Source organism: Orcinus orca, chromosome 18, assembly GCF_937001465.1.
Source record: "Orcinus orca chromosome 18, mOrcOrc1.1, whole genome shotgun sequence".
In the NCBI taxonomy this organism is placed as follows: domain Eukaryota; kingdom Metazoa; phylum Chordata; class Mammalia; order Artiodactyla; family Delphinidae; genus Orcinus; species Orcinus orca.
In genome coordinates, this window is record NC_064576.1 from 73,947,818 (window position 1) to 73,966,987 (window position 19,170).

The following is a 19,170-nucleotide window of genomic DNA, read 5'->3' on the forward strand; positions in this document are numbered from 1 at the left end:
AACAAGCTCCTTCCCACGTGAGGCTGCAGGGACAGGGCGGACAGGGAGCCATGCATCCTAGGCCAGGGCTCGTATTCCCTCCACATCACACTGCCCTGCATCTTTTAAACTAGCTGGAGGTCGGGTGCTATCATTTACCGCAGGGAGAATCTAGATTGCACTGGTCAGTTAGGGTGGGAAGCACCCCTTCGCCTGTCCCTGACTTGAAAAGAGGTAGGTGGGTTGAGCAAAGCACACCAGTCTCTAGGTTTCAGGTGGCAGGAGTTGATTTCATATGCCTTCAGTTTGTGCGGGCACAACGGCCTTGGGTGAACCTACCCTGCATGAAAGACGCACTCCACCGTCTCTCAAAAGACTTTCCTTTGGAGAACACTCAGGTTCTTCAGATTTAGGAACCTCCGAATTGTGGCCAACTTGATAGAAGACATTAAAAAGTGACCAAGGAGCAATGGCTCCCCTTGTGCGGTGGTGCAACCCTTGCCAGTACATCCTGGCAAGCGCATGTTGGGTCATTGACAAGATTGCGGAAGAAGAGACGTGATTTTACTGTACTCGGCCGTGTCGTCACAGAGCCTCACCCACTGCAAGGCCCAGGAACAGGACAGTGATCGCATACTGTCTGTGCACATTTTGGGGTGATAAAAGCAATGATGACTTGTGTTGTTTATAACCTATTTACTGAAACTTCTGTTTGCTGGTAGCTTTTCCCTTCAGGAAGGAACCATTTTCCAAATGGAGTTTGTTTTAGGATGCAAAAATGAATTCTTGGGCTTCCCTGGTGGCGCAGTGGTTGAGAGTCCGCCTGCCGATGCAGGGGATGCGGGTTCGTGCCCCGGTCCGGGAAGATGCCACATGCCGCGGAGCGGCTGGGCCCGTGAGCCATGGCCGCTGGGCCTGCGCGTCCGGAGCCTGTGCTCCGCAACGGGAGAGGCCACAGCAGTGAGAGGCCCGCGTACCGCAAAAAAAAAAAAAAAAAAAAGAATTTCTTGGCTGGACTTGACTGGTTAGTTTTTAATAACCTGCCAGAGTGTCGCACTTATTTAAGGAAAAATAAAAAGTGATGATAGGATGATGAGGAAAGTAGATTTACAAAATGGACTGTCCGTGGATAAGATGATTAGATGGGATCATGGAAGCTTCAGAAACTATAAGCATCTTACCTATTTTCCCAGCATTACATGTATTTATCATTCTAAAAGCCATCTCAGTTATTGCACTCTGCCCAACAGATGTATATTTTAAGTTCCTATCGTGAACCCAAGTATGAGCAATGTAGTGTCTGGACTTCTATACATCATATCTACTCTATTTTACTATATATTAAGCTATTGACGAGAACCGGTTTGAACTTACATTGATTTACTGAATGTAGTTACACAGTGAGATAAGGCTTAAGATCCTATCCCAAAGCAGGCAGGCAGGGGTGGGGAGATTTGTGCTCTGAGAAGCAAATCCTGAGCTGTGGTGTGGAGAGGGGCCTGGAGGGGCCAGAGTGGGTGTGTGTGATGAAGCTTCAGGGCAACAGGACCCTGCTGCGGGCTGGCTGGGGCGTGGGCGAGGGGAGCAGTGTCTAGGGGGACTCCTGGATTTGTTTCACTAGCACAGCTTACGACACAGAAGCCTTCTGCTGAGAACCCTGGAGGAGGGCCAGGCTTGGGGGTTAGGTCATAGTACTCCATGGTATGAATACCACGGTTTCTTTATAAGCATTTGCTTTTTTTTTTTTTTTTTGTGGTACGCGGGCCTCTCACTGCTGTGGCCTCTCCCGTTGCGGAGCACAGGCTCTGGACGCGCAGGCTCAGCGGCCATGGCTCACGGGCCCAGCCGCTCCGCGGCATGTGGGATCCTCCCAGACCGGGGCACGAATCCGCGTCCCCTGCATCAGCAGGCGGATTCTCAACCACTGCGCCACCAGGGAAGCCCCATAAGCATTTGCTTTTAACAAACACACTGCCTGGCAGTTCGGGGAGGCCTAGCCCTGATGGCCGGGGAGTCACTGGAATTCCCACGCTCAGGATCTATTAGCCTCTGTCCCACATGCCACGGGGCAAAGCTTTAACAGTAGAATTTGAGATTAGGTACAAAGTTGAAATGGCTCTTGTACTTCTGAGATAATTACTCTGTGGCCAGGGAACTCCCAGAATGTGTTACAAGGTCTACAGTGATTCCGAGGTATTTAATAGCCGAGGACAGATTGATAAGCTTAGCAGCCTCACGGTGAAGAACGTTGGGTGTCTTGAAAGCTTTTACTGGAAATGAATCGTATCTGTCCTCTGCTCTGGCATAAATAATTTCCTTCTATGGAAAGGTGATACGTCTTAAGGACCGTGGAGGGGCTTTAGAACGAGAGAAAAAAAAAAATGCAGTTGAAGGGCAACTTGCAAAGTTTTCAAAGGAAGTTTTGTGAAGTGAATTTACTGCTAGACAGATTGAAGTCCAGTCCGATGAATCTGATGGACCTGCCCCAGGAGCCGGGTGCCGCTCTGTGAGATGCAGGTGCTGCAGTCCCATAGGAGGAGGGCTGAGTCCAGGGCAGCCTTGCAGTCCCCGGTTCACTGGTATCAAATATGCTCCCATTCTCTCCACGGGGAACTCTTGTCAGAGATAGCTGCTGACGCGTCAAGTTTCTCCGACACAGGTCTCTTGGTATCCTTCCCAGCACCAATCTAGATCTGAACTGGTGGTCACTTGGTGACCGTAATGTTCATTGCCTTCTCCTTTATATGCCGGGCTAATCAGACACACATTAAGTGGGCAGCGAGCCAGCCCTTCAGAGCCTCAGGACCCAGTCCCATAGCCCGTAAGCCTGCTTTCCTCATTTATAAAATGGCAAAAGTAAGGCCATCTTGAAGGAATGTCATAAATGGAATTGAGATACATGTAAGATACACCTGGTACAGTTCAGGGCGACAGTCCCTCAACAGCGTTGTCTAGAAACTTCAGCGGAAACCTAGTACTGATTTCTTAGATATTGAAGAGTTATTATGTGAAAAGCATCACTTCAGTTGTTGCAGGGGATGTAAAGATGGCTAAGATACCATTTCTGTTCTCACGGCGCTCACAGCGTAGAAAATAAGCTCATAGTTGAAGAAGAAAGACAAAACGTGAGTAAAATGTTCTTCGGTTTCCGCAGGAGGTGTCAGAGGAGACTCACGTGGTTTAGAGCGCATCCCAGCCCCGCTCCACGTGTCAGCTGAGCAAACGCCGGGCATCATTCAGCTCCTCGCCTGTGAAATAGACATCACTGGATGCTGCCTGAGGGTCCAGAGGGTGAGGATTGCTTTGCAAGGGCTCAGCCAGTGCCAGCAGGGATCTATTGATGCAGCTCCTGTGATTGAGCACCCACTGTGTGCCGCCAGCTTCCAAGAGCACAGAGTGAGGCCTTGTGCAGCTCAGTGGAGGAAGCAGGCAAGCCAGTAATTAACTGCAAGGATACAGAGTGTGGAGAGCCCTGATGGGGACGTAAGTAAGACAATGCAGGAACACAGAGGCAGAGCATCTAAATCAGACTGCAGGCAGGGAAGGCGCCCAGAGGAAACGCCACTTGAGCCGGGCTTTCCAGGAGAAGTGAGGGTTATTCCGAAGAAGGAGGGGATAGAGAGGGGACGCCTCTGATTATAAAGAAGACAGTATGTGAGAAAGTGCTGTGGACAGGAAGCGTCACGTCCTTGGGAGGCGCGGCTGTAGCGTGGTCAGAACCAAGAGGCAAGGAAGGTAGGGCTGTAAATCCAAGAGCGTAATCGATCAGGTAAGGAGTCTGGATTTTCCTAAAAGGCAGAGAGGGGACCTCGGGAGGGTTCTAAGCAGAGGACTGATTTCTCAGAGCGACGCTTGCGAAGAGCCTTTTAGTAGATTCCTCCTGCCTGGAAGAGGAAGACCAGTGAGAAGGCTGTGGTCATCCGGCTGAGAAGGCGTGAGAGCCTGGCCAAGGGGCGGCTTTGGGGGTGGGGGGCGGGTTTGGGACACCAGACGCTGAGCTAGGATCTTTAGGACGTGACTGCCGTGGTGGGGTTCTTGCGGGTTCTCTTGCAGGCCGTTTGGTCCCTCTCTTCACGCTCCGGTGGGGCAACCTCACCTACTCCACGCCTCCGACTATCACCGACGCTAGTGACAAATCTTTACCTGTTGCCTAGGTGCCTTGAGCTCCAGGCCCTTCTAGCCAGCTGTCACGTGGGCCGCTCCATCCAGATGTTACACAGGCACCTCAGACTCAACTGGCTCAACCCCCATCCTGCCCTCACTCACGTACACAGGTCAGAGACTGGGAATCGTCCTCCACGCCTTTATGTCCATCCTGCCAATACATCCAGACCTCAGGTCCTCTCAGGACGACCCTCTAAATCTCCTGAGCCCACCTACTTTGATATCTCTAGGCCATGGCTTTGGTCCAGGTCGCCACCACCTTGTGCCTCCAAATCAGCATTTCGGCCTCCAGTCCTGGCCTCGGTAAATCCGTTCCCCACAGTGAAATTTGAGGGCTCTTTTTTTTTTAAATTTATTTAATTTATTTGTTTCTGGCTGCATTGGGTCTTCGTTGCTGTGCCCAGGCTTTCTCTAGTTGCAGTGAGCGGGGGCTACTCTTCGTTGCAGTGCGCAGGCTTCTCATTGCGGTGGCCTCTCTTGTTGCGGAGCACGGACTCCAGGCCCACGGGCTTCAGTAGTTGTGGCTCGCGGGCTCAGTAGTTGTGGCTCGTGGGCTCTAGAGCGCAGGCTCAGTAGTTGTCGTGCATGGGCTTAGTTGCTCCGCGGCATGTGGGATCTTCCCGGACCAGGGCTTGGAACCGTGTCCCCTGCATTGGCAGGTGGATTCTTAACTACTGAGCCACCAGGGAAGCCCCTGAGGGCTCTTTTTAAAGCACGCACACTTCCTGAATACATGCTGGAAGAGCTCATCTAAAACGCACACATGAAATGGGACCGAGCTAGTGCAGAACGAGATCGTGTGGCTGATTCACTGGGAATTCTCAACACGAGCTGCTTCACTGCTGTGTCTGAAACGGAGCAAGTGTTTTGCTGAGTGCAAATGTCTGAATATTCATTAGGTGGAGATTTTGAAAAATGGCTTAAAAATTTTTACATCCGTCTTCTGTGCACATCATAGAATGTTTCCTGGAAGTAGTCAAGGGAGAAATCAGACAGCCAACTCCTTGTTCCAATGTCATTCCCTGGATAAAACCTCTTTGCCCCATTGATTTGAAGAAATGCCACCCCCATCAGGTCCTGAAATCCCGCATGAACTTGGAGCTCTCTGGGGCCCTCTCTTCGGCTTCCAGACCTGCCTGTCTAGTCCCAGGACCACATAGCTGTGAACCCCATGGTCTTCACGTCTTAGTAGCACTTCAGTGAAAAATAATACGGACAAGCATACAGGAGTGCCTAGTGCTTTCCGTCTCTGACTATTTAATACATTTCAGAAAGTATTTGGGCACTGATTTTTTTTTCACAGAATGCTATTGGCGTCCTGTGGAACACAGGCATTCCCTGGATTTGAGAAATACTGAACTTGTACATCTTGCTTTAGAAAGGCCCAGCAGGCCTGTTGACCCAGGAGGAGGTCAGACTCACGCGGCTTTTACTGTGCACCTGCTCTGGCCAAGCATCGTGCAGGAAAGTGTTCAGGTGTCTCATGTCGTTTAATCCCCACCTCAACCCTTTGGAGCAGCGGTCATGCCCTCTGTTTTACTGGGAAGGGTGGGAGATTCAGGGGCTGTGTTCCGACGAACGTCTAATGCCTACCGAGCAGCGTGCCAAGTGCTGGGGTGGAAGGCTGCTTCTGCCCACGCCCTGTCCTCAGTCACGCTGCACTGTGGCTGCAGCCCCAGGAACAGGAGTGACGGGGCGACTTAGGGAGCACTTGTGAGCAGGCCGGGGCTCGCCCTACCCTCGCACCGCCTGGCGCTTCTCCCCTGCGGGAGCTGGGAAAGAGGGGGCTGGGATCTGGACCCAGGAGACGCTGGCCTCGAGTTTGCAGCCTGCACAGTGGACCGCTCTCACCCTACCTCCACTCCCAGGCCCAGCTTTTCTGCCCCGGGCCTTAGAGCGGGCCGTGCCCTCTGCCCTCATCCTCATCGTACCCTCACGGATCCCTCAGCAGGATGTCACTGCCGCCCTGGGCCGTCGTGTCCTGGGCTCTCCTGGCCACCAGAGGGCCGTGGCCGGCCGGGCCCCCTGCGGGCAGGATGGAGCTGCCTCTCAAACCCAGGACCCGCCACGGCGAGGCCAGCTGGGTAGAGCAGTGACGTTTACGTGATGCAATAACGCAATACGGCCCCACCAAAGTCCTGGGCACACGCCACACCTGCCTCCATCTCCCTCGTTTACTCAACAGATACTTACGAACCTCCCGCCGAGACACGGGGCTAAACATCAGATTTATCCATTGTTTCCATGGAACAGTGTCTCGGGGTTCAGGCTGCGGGTCCAGGGTTTGAGAGCATCAAGGTGGAGAGATCATCACAAACTCTCAAAGGGAAGTAAAATGTCTGGACACAACATCCAACCATGTTGTTAGGAGGGTCCTTCCTGCACCTGCACTATGGACGCCAGCGCCCCTGACGCTGTGCACGTCATTGACCTTGACCGCTGAAGCCTAATTCTCCAGTTTATGAAAGGATATTACCTTCGTGAGCAGTGTGAGACGGGATCAGAGTTCCGTGCAGGGCAGTGTTTGCACAACTCAGCCCAGCTCTTTGGTTTCCCAGCAATTGTTATGGAAGCAAGAGCCGGTGCCGCGATCCACTGATGACTCCGGAACAGGGCGGGCAGACTGGGGGTGTGGAGAGACGGGAGGCCGCTCCCCACAAGTGCTTCTAGCCTAGTGCCGTGGACCCTTTACATCTCAGCAACTGCTTCTGCGACAGAGCAATCCTTCATTTTGATATTTTATGCACGTAATTTGGTTCCACGCGGGCGTCTTGTCAGACTCAGGCAGTGAGTGTTCAAAACCAAGGCGGGGGTGAGTTGAATGGGGGAAATGATTGTTTTCTCAAGGATTAAAATAAACAGAGAGGATGGGTTATTACATACTCAATAATGTTGGCCCCTTGATTAAAAATACAAATGTAATTCAGCTCAAAATCATCCTCTAGTTTGCTGTTCTACAAAATTAGATTCCAGTCATAAATGAGCTGACTCTCTTAAACACAAGCCGTTTCCCTCACGTCAACCGTCTCTGGAGAAACAGCCTTCCTAGCTTGGATTTTCCATGGATGGAATTTTGGCCAAAACATGACTAATCTGCTTCCTACAACCATTAAAGGCTAAGAGGCAACATGGCAGAATGGGGAAGCTTGGACTTTGGAATCCGATCAACCTGGATTCTTTACCTGACCAGCTGTGTGAGTTTTGGTCAAGTTACTTAACCTTTCTGAGTCTATTTTTTCAGGTAAACAAATGAAATAAATTAAAACGTTTAAAATGAGGATAACAATGTCTACCTTATACGGTTGTTTTTAGGTGTTCAGATACTGTATATAAAAGTGCATAACATAGTACTTGGCAAAGATTAGGCCCTCAGGATATGGTAACCAGTACTATTATTAATGCTTAGTAGAACTCACATTAGAAGACTGTACACATTGGTTCCAGAACCCAAGGGCTTTTTCTTCATCGTAGAAAGGGAAATACACTAAGCCAGTGGTTCTCAGTTTCTGCAGCTGATTAGAATCTCCTGGGAAACCTCCAAAGATTCTGCTTTTTTTTTTTTTTTTTTTTGCGGTACGCGGGCCCCCCCACTGCCGTGGCCTCTCCCGCCACAGAGCACAGTCTCCGGACGCACAGGCCCAGCGGCCACAGCTCACGGGCCCAGCCGCCCCGCGGCACGTGGGACCCTCCCAGACTGGGGCACGAACCCACGCCCCCTGCATTGGCAGGCGGACTCCCAACCACTGCGCCACCAGGGAAGCCCCAAAGATTCTGCTTTTAACTGATCTGGGATGAGGCCGGGTGTTCTTCTTCCCTTTTTTTTTTCAACTGAAGAATAGTTGACATACAATATTATACGATTTCAGGTGTACACCATAGTGATTTGAATTTATATACATTATGAATTGATCACCATGGTAAATCTAGTAGCCATCTGTCCCCGTACAAGGTTATCACAGCACTATTGACTATATTCTCTGTGCTGTACGTTACATCCTCGTGACTGACTTACTTTACAGCTGGAGGTTGGTACCTCGCAATCCCCTTCACCTATTTCAGTCATCTCCCCCACCCCTCCCTCTGGCGACCACCTGTTTGTTCTCTGTATCTATGAGTCTTTTTCTGTTTTGTTATGTTTGTTTGTTTTGTTTTTTAGATTCCACATATGAGTGAACTCATACGGTATTTGTCTTTCTCTGCCTGACCTATGTCACTTAGCATAGTACCCGCTAGGTCCATCCACGTTGTCACAAATGGCGAGATGTCTTAGGGGCTCACGTATCTTTTCCAATTAGCGTTTTCATTTCCTTCAGATACATCCTCAGAAGTGGAATTGCTGGATCGTATGGTAGTTCTATTTTTAAGTTTTTGAGGAACCTCCATAGCGGCTGCACCTGTTCACATTCCCACTAAGAGTGCAGGAGGGTCCCACTTCTCCGCATCCTTGCCAACGCTCGTTATTTCTTGTCTCTGACAATAGCCCTTCTGACAGGTGTGAGGTGATACCTCATTATGGTTTTGATTTGCATTTCCCTGACGATTAGTGATGTTGAGCATCTTTTTATGTGTTTATTGGCCATTTGTATGTCTTCTTTGGCAAAATGTCTACTCAGGTCCTCTGCCCATTTTTAAACGATTGTTTGTTTTTTTGATATTGAGTTGTGTGAGGTCTTTATATATTCTGGATATGAACCCCTTATCAAATATATCGCTTGTAAATGTCTTCTCCTATTCAGTAGGCAGCCTTTTCATTTTGTTGCTGGTTTCCATCACCGTGCAAAAGCTTTTTAGTTTGATGTAGTCCCAATTGTTTATTTTTGCTTTTGTTGCCCTAGCCCGAGGAAACAGATCCAAAAACATATTACTAAGACTGATGTCAAAGAGCCCGTGTCTTCTTCTAGGAATTCTGTGTTTCCACATTCTTTTAAACATGCACTTAATGCGCTGTCAGGGCTGAGAAGCCCTGCTCTGCGTCCTAATCAGCTGGGACAGGCTGACCAGATGTCAGGAAGCCTCACAGTGGTATTCGCTTGGGGTCTGGCCTTCAGCCGCATACGTTCAGAACTATCTTATCAGAACCCTCGAGGTCATTGGTCTTGGAGAGACAGACACATGGTGAGATTCAAATGGAGAGGTCTGAATGTCGTCTTATTAATTTATGATGAAAATTATACCTGTCAAACTGACCAAGTATATGTGTTGGCCTGAACAGCATATTTTCCCTCTAAGCAAACGCCTAAGGAAGCCACGTGACGAGGAAGGACTCGGAACAGAGGAAGTGGCCCCGTGGTTTGAACGTTGACTGCCGTCGGGCCTGAGATCCCACGAAGGGTATGTGCCCTTTGGGAAGGCTGGATGCACCGGCCCTCTTTGCTAGGTCCTCTGTCACCCGTGAATCGGTCTGCACGGCATGTCGTCGGTTTGCTTCCAGATCACCTTTGCAGGTCACCATTATCAGGTCATTCAGAAATGGATTCCAGAATGGGAGTCAAGGCAGCAGAACTAGCTCACATCCGTGTCTAACAAAGTGACTGGTCATTCCATCAGAGAAGGGGAAGGTCTGGACCGTGGCTCTGTTTATTTTTTTTAATATAAATTTATTTATTTTTAATTTCGGCTGCGTTGCTGTGCACAGGCTTTCTCTAGTTGTGGCGAGCAGGGGCTACTCTTCATGGTGGTGTGCGGGCTTCTCATTATGGTGGCTTCTCCTGTTGCAGGGCACAGGCTCTAGGGCGCATGGGCTTCAGTGATTGTAGCACGTGGGCTCTAGAGCGCAGGCTCAGTAGCTGTGGCTCACGGGCTTAGTTGCCCCACGGCACGTGGGCTCTTCCCAGACCAGGGCTTAAACCCATGTCCTCTGCACTGGCAGGCGGGTTCTTAAAACACTGCGCCACCAGGGAAGTCCCTGTAGCTCTGGTTTGATGAGAGCAGGTGTCATAAACATACATATGAGTGCCCCAGAGGAAAGGACCTGGGCCTTGAGCTCTGTCCTTCTCATTCCCAAGGAAGATTTGAAAACTGCCATGAAAGCTGTGGCTAAAATTTTGCCTGAAGGATTATAAACATTTAACTTGGCTTGTAGAGCTCGTTACTGATTCCACATCTGGGCCGAGTTGGGGGTGGTGGACCAGGGCCCAGCGGCTTCTGAAGCCCGTACATCTGAGGAGAGGATGAACATCCTATGACCAATGTGCGTGTGATCCTGCCAGGCCGGGTTCCCAGCAGGGGGACATTAGGAAGAGGGTGTCAGTGAGTGACCGGATGGGAGGAGACCCACAGCTGAGGCCATCGTTCCCCATCAGCACGTGGGTGACAAATGACCAGAAGAACAGGGTGACTGAGACATTGGGGTTGTATAAAATGTTACCCAGGGAGGAAGGCAGGAGCTCAAAGTTAGGTTCACTTCGGGTTCAGAGTCTGTCTTTTTTTTTTTTTCCGGCCACACCGAGTGGCTTGGGGGAATTGAACCTGGGCCCCCTGCAGTGGAAGCACCGAGTCCTAACCACTGGGCCGCCAGGGAACTCCCCAGAAGTCTGTCTTTTAAAAAGGATTAATTTATTTAGAATTTAAAGATCACCAAAGAATTGAGAATGACTATCCGGTCTTTCTTACTAGAGAGTGAGAGCCAGGTTCGGTTTACTAACCAATGATACAGGTTAACTGTATTGATAGAAACCCAGCATTCAGTATGGCTCTGATACTAACTTTAGTTCCTTCTCATGAACGCTAGTTCCTTGGCCAGGTGGGGCAGAGGGAAATCTCTTGCCTAGGCTGTGTTTGGATCTTCGCTACATTTAGCCACCCTAATTTTGCTTTTCTGACTCTCTCCTGTGGGATCCAGACCGGTTTCCATCAGATAAACCATGTGCTTGCGTCAGGGACTTGTTTTCTACAGGAGTCCTATTTTCCGACCTCCTCTATGCTGTCTCACTGGAGCAAACTCGCTGGCAGGTAGCAGTGAACCTGGTGTCTCCCCAGCTCACCTGCACACCTTTGAGGGGAGCTGGGTTTGTTCCTAAACCCGCTGATGCCCGTGGATCATGTTATTGTACTTAGGAAATGTGATTACACACTAAGAAGTCAGCCCATTAACTATTACATACGTGAATATAACGAGTGTAAAAGGGAGAACTGCTTCTCTGAAAGCTGAGTTGAATGATTTGGAAAGATTCAATACAGGTAACTTAAAGATTTGCTTTAAAGTAAGTGTAGGGGAGACTGGGGGAAAATAATTTAAGAACGGAAGCATTCTGTACTGAAATTGCTTTTCAACGGTCTGTAAGATCTCCTGCCCATTTAAAGTAATCAGAATTTGAAATTTTAGATAACACATTATAGGTGTGATTTATGCAAAAAAGGAGACAGCAAGAATCCCCAGTTGGGGCACTGCGCAAAGAAAAGGCTTTGGCCCTGGGTCAAAATACTGGCAAATAATTGGCCATATATATGTGTTTTAAGGTAAAATAAAATGTTTAGAGTATTTATATAATTCTTAAATCACTGATTCATCCATTTAACACATACTTATTGAGTGCCTACTGTGTGTCAGTGTTCTCGGCTCTGGGAATGCAGAAATGATTCAGACCAACCAAGTCCCTGTGCTCAGAGTTGGCAGGAAACAGGCGTGTAATATATACCTGTGACGTCATGCACCTCTGTGAACCGCGCAGGTGAGCAGAGCCGGTGATGGGGTGAGGAGGCAGGGGCAGGAAAGGCCTCTGTAATGAGGACACGTGAGAGCAGAGAGGGAATCCCGTGGAAAGCCACGTGGAGATCAAAGGGAAGACTATAGGGGCAGAGGGACCAGTGGGGCAAGACCCCCAGCCGGGCCTGAGCTGGACGTACTGAAGGAACCTGGGGGAGCGGGTTGGAAGGCGAGTACTTCGGGGTGAGGAGAGACACCGGCAGGGCCAGGTCACCGTGGGGGTGACTTTGGATCTTACTCAGAAAATGAGGGAAGCCACGTGGTGGGAGGGATGGGAGGAAGGAGCCTGGCTAGGTCTGATTTCTCATTTTATTTATTTATGTTTCTTGCGGTACGTGGGCCCCTCACTGCTGTGGCCTCTCCCGCTGCGGAGCACAGGCTCCGGACGCGCAGGCTCAGCGGCCATAGCTCACGGGCCCAGCCGCTCCGCGGCATGTGGGATCTTCCCGGACCGGGGCACGAGCCCGTGTCCCCTGCATCGGCAGGCGGACCCTCAACCACTGCGCCACCAGGGAAGCCCTGATTTCTCATTTTAAAAGGCCGCTCTGCTGCTGTATGGAGAATTGAAGATAGAGGGGCAAAGGTGGAAGCCGGAAGTCACAAATGGCACAGACAGGGCCCAGCCAGTGATGCCCAGGAGGACGAGCAGGGAGGACCGGACGCCCAGGGCGGTGCGGGGAAGCGAGAGAAGCAGGCGGAGGCGGAGGGAGTGACCCCTACAAGCGGCCTGATGGACACGGAAGGGAGGGGGAGGGGGGCTTAGGGAAGGGACAGGGATGTTGGTGGGCGCGTCCCGGGGGGATGGGAGCGGAGGGGCGCCCTGGAGGGCGAGGTGCTGCGGCCTTTGAGTTCATTAGAGGGAAGAAGGCGGGACTGGGTTCAGCGACGACGAGGAAGCCTGCTTTCTGTCTGTCTCCGCAGCTGATGCGTTTGGAGGTGGGCCCAGGCCGCTCTTGCCCATTTTTGGCGGCGCCGCCCGTGGAAGCCGCTCAGCAGAATTCCGCGGAGGGAAAACAAGCCAGAGGCTGACACTTCTCAGGCTTTAGGTGGACGCTCTGCGGTTGGAAGCCTTTTGGAAAGTGTCTGTTATGGGAATGTATTTTATATACAGGTGTCAGCAATCTATTAAAAAAAAAAGTTCCCGGAAGCCTCGGGACCTGGCGCGGACCGGAAATATCCCGCATCCGGTCACCCTTGGGGACCAGGAATTTCTGGAGGGATGGAAGAAGGAGCATGGTTCAGAGATGTTACCCCGACGGCCTGGCTTTAATTTTCTACCATTTCTGCCTCTACCCCGCGGTTCCGGCCCTTGGGAACAGCCGATGCCAACAGGTTGAAGATCCTAAACCTTTGAATTTTGCCCCAGCACAGCCCTGCTAGCCCTTGATAAGCCCGAGACCGGGAGGTGAAGGCAGACGTGTGCTTTTTATAACAAGAGAGCCCCACGTGGGTCCTTACAATCTAGCGTGGCCCCCGTGAGGGATTCCTCTTTCCTGGGCTGGAGGCAGGTCAGGGCCCCGAACCCAAACAGGCCGAGTGGGCCTTGCTTCACAGCCTACACCTGCCTCTTTCCTGGTAGGAAACAGGCATTCCTGCCTAGAAAGGGCCTGCCCAGCGGGGAGAGGCCAGAGCCCGGGCCTCCATCCCAGGATGAGCTGCCTGCCTCCCTGGGCCGTCTGGGTGGGAGGGGGCTGAGGGTGCAGGCAGGATCAGGTGCCTGAGGGGACCAGAGGAGGAGAGGGTGACACTTCTCCAGGCAGGACAGCTCCTGGGGGCGCTCGACCAGCTTTTATTAAGTTTTGAAAATATTGCTTTTAGTGGTAAATAACAACCAGCATACCTAAAGTTGCATAAAAATATAGGTACAATTTAATACCTGCAGCCTAGAAGTCCCCTGTGTGCGTCTTTCTGGTCAACCCCCTGACCTCCCAGAATGACCAACAACCTGACTGTGTGATAACCATCTCTTTACTGCCCTTTATAGTGCAAGCATGCATGTGTGTACCTTAAACACTGTACTTGAGCGTTATTTCTAAACTGCACAGGAATGGAGTCACGTTCCGTTCCTTTATCCTGCTTCTTTCTCAAAGCATCGTGCTTTGAGATCCATCCACGCTGTTGTGTGCAGACTTAGTGCACTGGTTTTCACGGCTTACAGGATTCTCTCCAGTGAGTAGACCACAGTTACTTATTCATTTGACTGTAGACTGGGAATTGGCCGTTGTACAGGGCTGCTGGCAGTGGGCAATGCTGTTAGGAATATTTCTGAATATGAGTCACACGTGCAGTTTCTCTGTGGGCTGTACCTTGCGAAATGGAAGTTCTGGGTTTGCGTATCTGTAATTTTAAAGATGATGCTGAACTGTTTTTCAAAGAGGTATCTGGGTTGTCCAAATCTATATCCTTGCTGACTTTCATGTTTGTTAATTATGAAAAGAGTATGTCAAAATCACCTACTATGTGTGTAGATTTGTCTATTTGTCCTTTTAGTTCAGTCTTTTTTTTTTGCTTTATATACTTAAATCTAGGTTATTAGATATATCAGATTGTTATATCTTCTTGGTCAATTGATCATATTCAAAACAATTTTGATTTCAACGCAAGAATGTTGATAAGAGCACTGTGCATTGCCGGTAACACCGGACAGCCCCACGTGGGAAACTGTCCAAAAGTGATCATTTTGTCATTACGAAGTGACCCTTGTTATCTCTGTGGATGCTTTTTTTTTTGCGGTACACGGGCCTCTCACTGTTGTGGCCTCTCCCGTTGCGGAGCACAGGCTCCGGACGCGCAGGCTCAGCGGCCATGGCTCACGGGCCCAGCTGCTCCGCGGCACGTGGGATCCTCCCGGACCGGGGCACGAACCCGCGTCCCCTGCATCGGCAGGCAGAGTCCCAACCACTGCACCACCAGGGAAGCCCTCTGTGGATGCTTTTTGCTTTGAAGTCAGTTTTGGACTTCTAACCTTGTTGCCTCCGGGATCCTAGAGATCCTAGAGAGCCAGAGGGAGTGAGTTTGCTGAGTGAGCCCAAGAGGGCAGGAGAGAGAGTCAGGCTGACCCCCTTGAGCCGCTCGGCCCTTGGGGCTCAGAGAGGTTGGGGGACCCTCAGTCCACGCCCTCCTGGGGACTGGAAGGAGGTGGAGAGGGGGGAGCAGAGCCTTGAGGACAGTGCTCCCCATCGGAACACCTGCTGGGTGGGGGGTCAGCTGCCCACACACGGCTTTTCCACGTGCTCACCCCACCGCTCTGAGATTCGGTTTCTAAGGTTCTTGTTTCTATGCTGTGATGTGGTTGTCGACAGTATTTTCAGAGAAGGAGCTTTGAAATGCGAAGGCATTTATGACAGTGGAGTGACTCAGGCTGGGGCTCTGCTGTGGGTGACTCAGGAGCTGGGCCCGGGGTGGAGGGTGTTCTGGGGCTTATAGGGCTTGTTACTGGGCAGTGAACAGGAGCCTAGACCCCTTCAACCGAGAAGCAGGCTCCTCGGCTGCCCCGAGAGGCCGGCGGAGTCTGGAATTTGGGCTCGGCGACAGGACAGGAATGGAGCTGGCCCAGGCCAGCGGGTCATAGCTTCCATCTGTGTGCGTGTCAGTGCGGACACGGCGGCTGAAGCCAGATTCTGACTCACCCCCTTGCTCATCTCTGCCTAGTGTCACCTTAAAGCTGGTCAGCAGAGAGACCATGTGCGTCTGTGCACTTCACAAGTGGGGACCTTCCAGACCTGCCTGGCTTTCCACCTCACCAAGAAACGTCCTACCTTCTTTGAGCACTCCAGTCCCCAAATCAGCGGTCCCCTGGTCCCACAGTCATTGGAATTGTGCCCTTGTAAGTAATAAGTTCACTAGTATGGGATCAACCAACACTATCTTATTGGGTGAGTTCCAGTGTTTTTAATCTTCATGTATCTTAAATCTGATGTGGAGCCGAAAACCCCAGATGCACTCCTTCAGTCAGGCCCTCAACAGCCGGCATTGAGGCTGTTCAGTAAACTCTCTTTGGGAAAGAAAGGGGTAAACTTAGATTCTCCTCCAGATCTACAGATGCAATTTCAAAATGACATCTCCACCGAAGGACCTAGATGCCCGCTGGCTGTGCATGCTGGGTCATTCTGTGTGTGTGTGTGTGTGTGTGTGTGTGTGTGTGTGTGTGTGACTGAGTGGTATTTGGAAGGCTGCATGCCTCTTTTCTATAGTTAGAAATTACTTGGCAGGTCAAAACAGTGAGCTCCAGGCCTTATTCTCTGTCTTGAATTTATAGACAAAGGACCTTAGCTCCTTGAGGCTGATGTGAGACAGCAACAACCTGTTTTAGCTCTTTTGTGGATGAGCCGGGACCAGTGTGCAGGGACATGGACGGATAGGGTGGGGACATGTGAGAAGGCAGGTCCAGGCCTGAGGGCTGTGGGTGTGACAGCGGGAGAAAGTTTGGACGGACGCTTATAAAGTAGAAAAGAGCAGAAAAACAGGTTGTGCGAGTTCAGGGGCCAGTTAAGTAGGATGTTTCATCTCATTCCTTGTGTGTTTTTCCCAGGGATCTAGAACTAGTTTTTCCTCCACAGTCATGTGCACCGTCACCAGGGACACAGAGAAGACATGCCGGCCAGGGACACAGGGAGGAGATGCCGGCTCTTGCCTCCAGACTGGTCACCCTGTGGTACCACCTTGGGTTGGGCTGCAGCACTTCCTTCTTTTTAGGAGACATGGGAGCTCCAGAATCCATCTGTTTCCGAAGCAGAGTGTGTGATGCATGCGTTCCTCTCCCCAAAACACTTATTAAATGCTCTTCAGTGCAAGGCACTGCCTGCACCTACATTTTCCCACTGAAAATGGCTGGTGAGTATTGGCGTTGGTCAGAGTGCCATGACTCCACGGAGCTGGTGTACAGCTGAACGCCTCCCTTAACTTGGAAGCAACTCTAGGGATGAAAGCAAAATGACCCACAGCCCAGGGATGTCACGGTCAGCTGGGCTTGCCCCCGAGTTCCTACCTCTGCAGCTGAGTGTGTTCAACACATGTTTGTGGGGATAGTGTCAAGGCATCATGGAGATCAGTGACTTCAGTTGGAAGTCGATGCATCCTTGGGGTGTCTCTGACCCCCATCTGACAGTGGACGGGCAGGACCTGAGCATCCCCATGCTAAGAGCCGTAGCTGCCTCTCAGTGCCCTGCCTGGGGCTCAGGCCCTGTGCAGAGTAGGCTTGTTCCTAATCAAGCCAGAGCCTTGCATGGCTGAGGAAATCGGAGCCTGAAGAGTTCTGCCCCACCCCCCAGCCAGTCCCCGGAAGAGCTCAGCGTTAGCCCTCGTGTTTCTGGCCTCCGCTTGTGGTCTGTCCATTACCCTGCCCGGCATAGTTTCCATCTTTGTCTTTCTCGTTTCCCGCTCTCCAGAGAAGCTATCCAGAGGCGACTCGTGCTTGCACAGAGGGACACTTTCCTGGAAGCCCAAACACCTGCCCAAAGTCCTTGCTCTGCAGGATCCCCGGTAGGTGCCTCACCTGCTCGTGCTCAAGCCTTAGGCCCCCGGCTGTGCCCCTCTGGTCGGTGAGTCATGTCCTGCTGTCTTTGCACCCCAGGGCCGAGCCCCACCTGGAATGCGGTAAGCGCTCGCTGTGGACAGAGCCTCCCTCCTTCCTCGCCCCCCTGCACCCCCAGCCCTTCCTCCTACAGCGCAGTGTCCTGACTGTCCCCCAGGGCCACCTGTTGGCCTTCTCAGCATGCCACGGTCTCCCAGGCTGTCGGATCCCTGGACAGCCCTGAGGGAGAAAGTGCTATGGGATCTGGGTCAATGGATGAAGCCAGGCAGCAGGGAGTGTCTGAGGGAGATGGACTGAGCTGCCTCAAGGTTCAAACCTAACTCTGGTTTCCTCCTTACAGGCCTGTGCGGGGCCCCAGAAGGTGGGGGAAGGTAGCATTCAAGTTACTCTGCTGCATACAGGTTGGCAGTTGGTTCTGTGTTTGAAAGAGCAGCTAACGTTTAGCTGAGCCCGTGACAGGAGGGTTCCGGACAAAGGAGTGACCTATTTCTCACAGGGTCCTGCGTACGGTTTGGTGGCCTAGGGGAGCCATGAGTTTGCATCAGCGAAGGCTTCTGCCCAGGAAGCCCGTCCAGCTTATTCTGAGCAGCTGCTGGGACTCCCGGCAGTCCAGGTGAGAAGAAACCTCAGCTCAGGGCTGGCCGTGAAGGGTTGGGGACCCCCCACCCCTGGGTACAGAGTGGCTGGAGAACTACCCTTATGGCTTGACGGCGGGGTCCCGTCTCCCGCAGCCAACCCTGCAGGTGCAGCTGAGTCAGGAACCACAGACAAGGCGAGACTTGGGGCCCTGTAGCCCGGTGGTCGCGTTACAGGCAAGAGGTGACTTTTGGCTCACGTGATTCAAGACCTATTTTGTCACAGAAATACAAAGTAGCAAGACAAAGCAAAGAAGTCATTAACTGTTATTATTGTTGCTGTAGAGTTGCTTTATGTTTTGTTATAAAAACAAAATTCACCTGAGTAAACTTGAAGATCTGATTGGCTTTGTTAGCTGAGTCGTGAATTGGGCAGCATCCCATCCAGGTGGGAGCTCGAGCGGTTTTTATAGGGGGAAGGAGGGCGGGGAAGGGGAGCTATTAGCCAAAGAAAAGAAAGGATTGTTCCAGGCCAGGCTGATCTCTTTTGGGAGAAGGGGAGGCAGGGGTCGTACCTCACCAGCCTTGATCCGGAAATAGCAGATTGGCTGCTTTAAAGGTGACATTTCTAGGAGGAATTGAAACTGCCATTAAGGGGCTTCCCTGGTGGCGCAGTGGTTACAAATCCGCCTGCCAGTGCAGGGCACACAGGTTCGAGCCCTGGTCTGGGAAGATCCCAGAGCCCGTGAGCCACAACTACTGAGCCCGCGAGCCACAACTACTGGAGCCCACCCACCTAGAGCCTGTGCTCCGCAACAAGAGAAGGCACCGCAGTGAGAAGCCCGCACACCACAAAGAAGAGTAGCCCCTGCTCCCCACAAGCAACAAAGACCCAATGCAGCCATAAATAAATAAATAACAAAAAACAAAAACTCTAAAAAAAAAGAAAGAAAGTGCCATGAAGTCTTGGTTCGCTGCGGGGTGAGGGTGAGGCACAAATGGCTCCACGTGGGGCTTGTAATTCCTTCTTCACCGTTTTCTCAGCCAGTGGCTCTGACATTTCTTGGAGTCCTCTCCCCTAAATGAACAGGGTAGGGTCCAGGGTGCGGTTTGGGCTTCCTTATAGAGTGTTTCATCTCATCTAACTTCTGCTCCAAAGTTGGTGAACTTCAGGCAAATTTTTCACCATGTGCACATGGTAAATACTTGGGTGA